The 9,285-nt window shown below is 36.3% G+C and overlaps 1 protein-coding gene across 12 annotated transcripts in view; it reads left to right on the top strand.

Annotated features, from left to right (window-relative positions):
* Nucleotides 1-9,285, top strand: part of LOC135201681 (zinc finger protein 227-like) — a 203,830-nt gene that overhangs the window by 94,907 nt on the left and 99,638 nt on the right. For 7 of the 12 annotated variants that reach the window (XR_010311585.1, XR_010311584.1, XR_010311583.1 and 4 more), the window contains exon 2: nt 6,587-6,760. The exons of 2 other annotated variants lie outside the window; for them this stretch is intronic. The gene's annotated coding sequence lies outside the window, so the exon portion shown is untranslated. Of the gene's footprint in view, nt 1-6,586; nt 6,761-7,092; nt 7,246-9,285 lie in introns of all 12 variants that reach the window. 3 more of the 12 variants (XM_064230813.1, XM_064230808.1, XM_064230809.1) reach the window with 2 other exon arrangements.

Raw genomic sequence — 9,285 nt, 5'->3', positions numbered from 1 at the left:
ATTGACTCCACTTGTATCCATATTTATTTTATTTTTTTTTTTTTTATATTTATTTATTTATATTTTTTTATATATCTTTGATAAATTAATGGTTGGCTTGAATATGTGGAAAAGTGTTCTAGCGGCGTACCGTATAAGGCTACTTGCGGCATCAATTCTATAGATACAAGATATAAATGGATAAAGGTATTTTAAAACCGCGAGAACCGCTATAATCCAGTCCGGATCCAACATCACTAGTTTGTAACTCGTAAGACATTGACACTTCCTATTTAATTATCCGTTATTCTACCAAACCGATTGACTCTGGGTGATAAAATATATTATTGGTTTTGTTAACTTAATGGAAAGGAATTCACACAACGTGTTAAGGAGATTATTATTGATTTACACCACCCGAGTCACAGATTATTATGTGTTGAATTCCATATTTACTGATTTAGCACTCATAAATATTCCTAACGCACTCAATTGCGGTGTTTGTTTTTTTTTAGTGCTATTAATTCTATAACGTGTCAAGGAACTATTAACACTAAGAAGTGTTTATTCCCTCTGTCAGACTCGTAATTCTGTTAATAATTCTACGTATATTCTTTCAAGGATTGATTTGGCACAGGATAGGCCCCTAAACTGACAGGTGTCTTAGTGTATCCCTTGTTTTCATGACACGTGTTACAATTAGTTATGTGCTTTTTATATCTGTAAGCATTGTAGGCCAGTAAAATAGTGATTTGGGCTTTCTGTGACATACTATGGAACCCTGGATGACGGAATGCAACCAGTTTTATGACGATTGGTATGAAAGAGATTTATTACTACTACCTGGTCGTTAGTCATCTGCTGTGTTCTTCGGGTTTTCCTCGTCACAGACCTACATATAATATTACATTTGATTACATTATTCTGATACACATACTTTAAGTATACTTTTGCTTTAGGGTTTTCTGCTCGAAGTGTGTATTGTTTTTGCTTTAGCCGCTGACCCTGTTTCCGTTTCGAAGTGTTTATTGTTTTGTGTTTATTGCTGCTGACTCTGTTTCCGTTCGAAGTGTTTATTGTTTGGGTTATGTCTGTTGACGCTTGCTTTGTTCAGTTTGTAACAGTTCTGCGCTCCGACCCAGATATTCAATGCTCGCGATCTCTTGGGTTTAAGGAATTTTTTTGTTTTAGATACGGTTTTTAACAATAGGTACGGATGTTTTCTATATCTTTTAGTCCTAATAATGGTTCTTTGCAGTATGGTGCGGGATTGCGGGATAATGCGTTGCAGCTATGATAATTGCTTTCCCAGGTAGATATCTTATCTTGGCTCCAAAGACCTGAATGATCATTTGTCACCGAGTTCCTTTTGGACTGTGATTAAAGCCTTGAAAAACTCGGTAAAGGACTCATGTTCAGTAAGGACTTTATCAGGATAGCCATAGATTATGAACTTAAAATATACTAGTGAGTTAAAGATACCTAGCCCTTCCTTGCCTATTACTGCATATTTACTTTCAGAGGGCTTTAGTTTACGTGAATAAAAGCTTATAGGAAAGAACTGTTTATCATATTACTGAAGTAGTATCCCTCTTATCCCTTGGTCTGAGGCGTCTGTTGCAATAAAAAAAAATTCCTTATTTAAATCAGGGATTTTTAAGTTAGGTAAGCTGCATTATTCCGCTTTTAAGATATCGAACGCCTGTTGATGCTTTTTAGACCATAATCAATCTACGCTCTTCTTCGTAAGATCTGTTAAAGGAGCTGTCATGATTGAAGAGTTACATATTTGCATACGATTGTAATACCCACTACAGCGCAAAAGTGCTGTATCCCCCCCCCCCTTTTACGTTAATAGGTACCGGAAGTTATGAATAGCCGACACCTTACCACGGACTACTTTAAGACCTTGACTAGACACATAAAACCTAGATAAACATGTTCGGTTTTAAAAAACTCACATTTAGATATTTTACTCTGAGATTATTTGTCTTTGTCTCTGTAGCACTAGCTCTACTTTATGTGAATGTACTTCTAAGGTATTAGAAAAGATTACAAGATCATCCATATAGGCATGTAGGTTATCCCCTAAAAGTCTCCAAACACTATATTGTAATTGGGGCGCAACGTAAGCCAGAGGCATATGTAAAAATTGATAATGTCCCCTGATGTGCTGAAAACGGTATATGAGGTACAATCACTTAGGTAATGGTATCAGGTAAAAGCCTTTAAGTAAGTCCAAGTTGGTGAAAAAAAAATTTATTCTAACCTAACAGAGATAAGATGTCGTCGGTACATGGCACTGGAAACTATCGGGAGTCGTTTCCTTGTTTAAGCGTCAGAAATCTACGCAGATACGCCAAGTCCGATCTTTTATGGAGACATTGACATTTGAGGGAAAAATTATATGGGCTTATTTGATTTCCTAATGACTCCTATTACTAACATTTTCAACTTCGTCATTTATCTCTATTTTGAAATTTCATTGAGAGTCTATGCGAAGGTACGTATATAGCTTTATGTTTGTCCTTAGACCGTATTTTGTGTTAAATTACATCCGTTTTTTTTTTCCAGAGATCACTCGCTAGTGGAGAAACTTCCTGGTATTCAGGTAGAAAGTAAAAAAAATTTCTGCTGAATCACCTCTGCTTGAATGACTTTACGGATATTACTTTAGATAGATTATCAGAGAGATTCATCCACGACTGGTTGGGCGTGATTAAAAATTAGCAACAATAAAAAATGCGATATTTATAACTTCCGTATCCACGTATAGTATACTTTTAGGGCTTTGTTCGCGGAAATCGTTATATTTCAGAGTGTCGGGAAGGATTAAAATTTCATTTCCCAGCAAAGTCTTTTTACACGCACTAAGACATTCGAGGGTGCATGCTTCTCGAGATTTTGCGTGCAAAGTACGACTGCGGTTGTGGGAGAATTCTGTTGGGTCATTTGAACAATGTTACGATTTATGAGACAAATGTATAGTTCCTTTATATAAGTTAACTGTCTCATTTTTGTTCAAACGGATTTTACTATGTTTGAAGGTTTATAGGATTTTCCTTTGATAAACACGCCTTATTTTGCAGGATGTAAGATAATATTTTGTATACCCCTAAATGGATCTTACAATTACACTACATACAGATCAATGTTTTTTATAACTATAGAGGTATCTGTAAGCGCTCGCTTATCCGGACTTCTCATTAGGGAAGTTCGAACAACAGACGGTGAGTCCGTAAATACAAGATATTACGTGTATTAAAGAAATAAAACAAGATATTCTAATTTTTACGGCGCGTACAGTTGGGCTTAATCCACCAGTATTTATTATAACTTAATGTATTAAAATTAAAACGAAAACCTGCTCTGATTACTTATACGGTCGTGTGTTTCATAGGAAAAAATCCCTTTTTAATTCAAAAAGATATTGGTATGAACCAACATCGCTTTTCCCCACTCTGCTAGAGTCGCTTATTGTGTGGAATTTGCTTTGCTTTGAACACTTCGGCAGTTTTTTTGACTGACCTTGACCGCTTGACTAGGTGACACAGTCACCGAGTTTGCTTGTTTGATTCTGAACGGGCTACTGTTTCTATTTCTTTTTGTAATAATTAGGATCCTTCTCTTTATTACCATCGGCAACATATTGTGTGTTTTTAGCATTACGTTGCTGGTTACGTATAAAGCAATGAATGACTAACTATTAGGAACTGAGCGATTACTAATAAGACAAGTTATCTCTACTGTATTCAATATTAACTGTTTGTACTTCATTCTTTGCTAAAATTTGAAATAGTGAGGGATCCTGGTCAGCGCATTTAGCCTGATGAAAGTTTTTTACAGACGTGTTATTCCTTGCAATCCAGCCATATTTTAAAAGTTAAGTTGAGTCATTGAGGTTCGATATTTTATATAACTCAAAAAACTCAAGGCTAAAACTGCGATCGGGACTTTGCAAAGGAGCATTTATTGTCATGACCCGAAATAGTGTTACCTCTAATTTATCTAGATTTGTACGGGTGTTCCACTTGTTTTTGTGTGTTTTCTAATCACTACGGTGCTTAACGACCCTATCCATGCATCTGTATAAATACAGACGTCCACTGCGTAAACGCATATTCACTGTTTAATATGATTTGTTACGTAAGGGATTAATAATCACCCAAAATGATAAAATTAACATAGTATATGATTATGATATTTCAGTAGAACTTCTGGAAACAGACACTCAAAGATAAAAACTCGCAGTAGCGAAATCTCAATGATATAGATAATTTCTGTAAAAAAGTAAGATTAAGAATGTCTCGTAACTTCAGCCACAGGAATAAACGAAATTCGACCTGTAAAGGAAACACTCAAAGTTACTCCAAATGAATAAAAAATTGTACTTAGCTTGCTTTTGTGGGAAGTCACGGTGTTCCGATAACGACACACGGCCTTGGTCCTCCTTCTCTATTTAGCGGACGACCTGGTTTGGCTTCCAGTTTTTCCCCCGGTGCCGCGTTGTTTCGATGATTCGAGCCCTTGAAAATCCGATGCTGCAGACGCGTTCGGTTTGTTTCTTGCAGTGCCGGAAACGCTCACGAACGATGTTTTCTTGAATGATTCTAATGAGAGACGAAGCTTCCGTTGCCGTAGGAAAAGAACACGTCGGTTTTGTTTCTTGAAGTTATTCACTAACGATGATACTAAGTTGCTTGACGAATCTTGTTGTTTTCTGAAGTCGCTCACTAATGATGATACTAGGTTGCTTGAAGAATCTGCTGCTTTCGTCGTCGTTGACTTCATGATTTATTATTCTGTTTTTTTCTTCGTAGGACGTTGTAGAGTTCTTCTGGTCCGCTGGCCACCAATATTAGGGCTTATGTCTTGTATGATAAGGCGCCCTATGAGGTAATGTTAGACTAGCGATAATCTATACGCTAAGTCGGTTGGTATTGCACTTCCATCTTCAATGGAGTGTCTGGGGTTTTGTAGATCACTTACGAAGTCGGTATTATCTTTACGACGATGTGTTAAACTCATGGTTCGGTGAGGTTCTTGTAGAAAACACTAAGTATAAAAATAGATATATTCTTGAAGTTTTACATGCTGAAGATCAGATATGATTGTACAAGTCTTCTATGACGATAGCTTGATCGCTTCTGCCAATGATGATGGCTAATCCTATTCCTCTACATGATAAAGCTTAGGTAAAGAGGTACAGGTCTTCTAATGATGATAGCTAACTCTGTTCTGCCTGTCTACCATCTCTGTTACAAGTTATGAAGGAACAGACAGTAGTTCGAACATATGAACATACTATCAGATGACATAGTTTCATACGAACACACAATCAAATGAGACACGCTACAGATCACGTAGGCCGTAGTTGTCTCAAGCAGGGAGCTTGGACTAATGTTTATAAACAATTGAATGACTACAGGTGACGGCATGTCAACTTAGCCTACATACTTATTGTATACGTCATCTTTAGCGTCTCTAGTCTGATCACATTCCTGCAAGCAATCTGGTTGACCTCTTTAGTTTTAGACTTTTATATATATGGACTAACATTCCATATTTTTATTATGTAAACACTTACATATATATATATCATACATAAATATATATATATATATATAATAATCTATATATATTATATATATATATTATCTGAATAAAACCTACGGCGATGATGATGATACCGATCATTCAGAATTAACTTTGCAGATCTAAATACAGGCAGTCCCCGAGTTATGACGGGGGTTCTGTTCTTGAGACGCGTCGTAAGCCGAAAATCGTCGTAAGCCAGAACATCGTCAAAAATCCTAAGAAAACCTTACTTTTAATGCTTTGGGTGCATTGAAAACTATGTAAACTGCATTCTTATGGCATTTTTCATCAAAAAAACCTTCAAATATTGATTATTTTGCATTTTTGGTGTCATATTTCATCTGCCAGATGAGCGTTGTAGGCATCGTAATCCTGGAACATGTGTCGTAACCCTAGAAATAATGTCTGACGAATATAATTGAAAAGCGTCGTAACCTCGGAACGTCGTAAGCCAAGACCGTCGTAACCCAGGGGCTGCCTGTAATACAACGCTTTTCAATTATATTCATCAGAAATTATTTCCAGGGTTATGACGTATGTTCCAGGGTTATGACGCATGCTCCAGAGTTACGATGCCTACAAACGCTGAACTGGCAGATGAAGTATGACACCAAAAATGCAAAATAATCAATATTTAAAGTTTTTTTTATGAAAAATGCAATAAGAATGCAGTTTATATAGTTTTTAATGCACCCAAAGCATTAAAAGTAAGGTTTCTTAGGATTTTTGATGATGTTCCGGCTTACGACGATTTTCGGCTTATGACGCGTCTCAAGAACGGAACCCCCGTCGTAACCCGGGGACTGCCTGTATTTAGATCTGCAAAGTTAATTCTGAATGATTGGTATCATCATCATCATCGCCGTAGGTTTTATTCAGATCCGTGAAGTGTATTCTAAAGGTTTCTGCTCAGCCATTAGCTAAGACGAAAGGCTCTGCCTCATGCATTTGTGACATCATAGCGTAATGTGTATGAATTATTGGTATCATTGCGATACGTATGTTTCAGATCTGCGAAGTGTATTCTGATCATCCGCATCATGTATGCATCTGCCTAGAAGTCAAAGAGGAAGACCTATTTTCTCGAAAATAAAAAGCTTGCCCTGAAGTTGAAGATGAAGGAAGGAGCAACTTCCATTTGGCAGCAGTCAGCAACTTGAAATCTGTCATTTTTGAACATGAAGTAAGAATTTTTTTCTTTGCTAATTGTCTTGACTAACCTTTGGCATTTGATCATTTAGTTTTTCAGTTGTTGAAATAGATTTTAATGAAAATGACTAGTAAAAGTAATTAACAGAGTAGCAGGTGTGTTTGAGAGAGAGAGAGAGAGAGAGAGAGAGAGAGAGAGAGAGAGAGAGAGAGAATTGTTCGATTTAAACTTTTCAAAAAACTTTTCATGTTGAATTTTGAATTTTTATAATTTTTTTTTAAGAAATTGTAATTTCATATAAAATTTTGAACTTTCATCAGTTCTTTTTTAATGTAGAATAAGTTTATATGAAAACGATTACATAGTGAACGTGCTGGACAGAGAAACTGAGACAAGCGCTCGTAACCAAGTTAGTCAGGCCTAACAGGAGTGAAGACACGCATGATCTGCCAGTCCCCGAAACCTCAAATGGTTCACAAAGCCTTCCTTCAGCAGAAGAACTCTTCACGGAGGATGAGGTAGAGGAGTTTGAAGGTTTTTTGGCAGAGGTTAGGATTTCTGCCCATCATTTTCCTGTGGTATTCATTTACTTATTTACATTCATTGACTTAATAAAGGAACCTTAAGAATTAGCACAATTTTAGTTGTCCAAAACGTCACACTTTTTAACTCTATTATTTTGTCTCACAAAACTTTCATGACATCAGATTTCTGGAAAATAAACTTGAAATCCCTAAATAAATCCTCTGGAATTTGTGACAAAAAATGAACTTTGTAGCATTAAATAAATCATTGCTTTATTGGTTGAAAATGAAAGTAAAGAAATGTCCGAAACGTCACACATTTTTCATTCATTTATTTCATGAAGAATTTCCTATCAACATGCTCAATAACTGATTTGTTCCATCTAAGGTTTCATTGAGAGAGTGGAACTGGGTCAGGTGACAGGTCAATTATGGTCTCTGCTGATATCTGGATGATATCATCTTTATGTGGCCATCTAAATTCCCCAAAATCCCCAGTGCCTGCTGCTTCCATGCACTTGACAGTAAAACTGTCTTCATTTGGTTTTCCAATCACTTGCCCTTAAATTTTGAAAGCACAGCTATTGCATGTTGAACATTTGGAAAATTCTACAAAGTGCAATAATTAGTGTGACGTTTCGGACAAAATCTTATCACGTAGCTTTTATGTAAAAAATAATATTATCACCTGGATACTATACTCTGTTTTTTTTCATCTGTCCTCGGCCTATGGTGTTTTTGTATGGTAACACTGCGTCCCGGGCTTTAAACAGTTACGCTATTTGTAAGTTTTAGGTAAATAAAAGGATATCTGGGTGTACATTTGCATGAAAAGTGTTTTAATAATTTTCTGTATGCGAATTACACCGTTAATATGCGAAATAGGATATTATTATAATCGTTGAATGTAAGCTGAATGTAACTATCTAAAGCCCGGGACGCAGTGTTGCCATACAAAAACACCACAGGCGGATGGACAGATGAAAAAAAACAGAGTATAGTCACCTAGCCACTCCACTGCAATAAAGTGGTCGATATGGAGATCATGAAATGTATCTTGAGATTAATCAGCATCTTCCTGCTCTGGTGAAGATGTTTCAAATTGTGTATATCAAAGTGATTGGAACATTGGTCAATCTTGAAGTTGAGACAATATTTTCTTGGGCGCCCTCCATGACCTTCTGAGGCTGAAAGAGTAGTTGTTTCATTGCAGATTTACTCTTCGGAGTTGAGACTACCAAATGCAGGCTTGGCCCTATCTTCAGGACTATGAATGTGTGAAAAAGTATCTTTCATCTTGGTCTGCTTCTATTTTAGTGTCCACTTTGAACTTCCGGGCTTTGGCACCCCGTCTTCACTATCTCTACCTTCATTTAAATTACTTTTTCTCATCAATCTTTTCTCTAAAGCCATTTTTTCCATCTGTTATCATCTTCCCCTTTGTGCTGAGAGATTGTCTTTCTCTTCCTTTTAGCATATTCCCTGTCTTCTTGAATCCTCTGTTCTGTTCTGTTCTGTTAATTCCATGCTTTTGAACTCTTGACTGTGCTTTTTGGCTCCTCCTTGCCAATCTTTTTAATAATTTTCACGTTGTTTCTGTTTTCAAATCATTGCCAGCTCTCGTTTTCTTTCAATTTTTTTCTCTTTTCCTTTTCAGCATTTTCATGCTCTGAAGATAGATAACTTCTTAGTTTTATTCGAAATTTAAAGTCTGGCTTTATTTTTGGCATTTTATTCCCACTCTACACTATCTTTGAAAATACACTCTTGAAATTCACATTTAACTTTCAAAACTTCTTAAAATGTCTGTGATGAAGGAGACACTAAGATATGAACATCGTATCCCAGGAATAATATTACATTTTAGTATGTCTGAAACGTCACGCCCAAAATTCATCTGAAACCATTCTGGAAAATGGCTTACTGTGCCACTACATACTAATGGTTCAAGGAGAACTCTGATAGTTTCATTTTCAACACTAATCACTCTCAAATCCATTACAAGTGAAATGTAAATCAAATGCATAAACTTTT

The sequence above is a fragment of the Macrobrachium nipponense genome, chromosome 28 (assembly GCF_015104395.2).
Source record: "Macrobrachium nipponense isolate FS-2020 chromosome 28, ASM1510439v2, whole genome shotgun sequence".
Classification (NCBI taxonomy): domain Eukaryota; kingdom Metazoa; phylum Arthropoda; class Malacostraca; order Decapoda; family Palaemonidae; genus Macrobrachium; species Macrobrachium nipponense.
This window is presented reverse-complemented; position numbering and strand designations above follow the sequence as displayed.